This window comes from Etheostoma spectabile, chromosome 16, assembly GCF_008692095.1.
Source record: "Etheostoma spectabile isolate EspeVRDwgs_2016 chromosome 16, UIUC_Espe_1.0, whole genome shotgun sequence".
Taxonomy (NCBI): domain Eukaryota; kingdom Metazoa; phylum Chordata; class Actinopteri; order Perciformes; family Percidae; genus Etheostoma; species Etheostoma spectabile.
Window position 1 is genome coordinate 14,575,174 of NC_045748.1, and position 200 is coordinate 14,575,373.

Here is a 200-nt window from a genome sequence, read left to right on the forward strand (position 1 = left end):
AGATTTTGCACTGTGCAATCAGTTTCTACAATATTGGAGTGGTTTAAGAGGTTTAGAGGATGCTGAATTCAATTCTGGCACTTTCAGACTTGAAAATGGTAATTCTATGACAAATTTCGATAAATTTAGACAAACTTTTAGGTTTTTTCATGGTAAACACAATAATCTTACAAGAGCTCTTGCTCTTTGATGTGAATGTT

General features: G+C 32.5%; 1 protein-coding gene across 5 annotated transcripts in view; it reads right to left on the reverse strand.

Moving 5' to 3' along the window:
- The window catches only part of cdk5rap2 (CDK5 regulatory subunit associated protein 2), a 42,581-nt gene that overhangs the window by 31,137 nt on the left and 11,244 nt on the right, over positions 1–200 (reverse strand). The gene's annotated exons all lie outside the window — the stretch shown is intronic.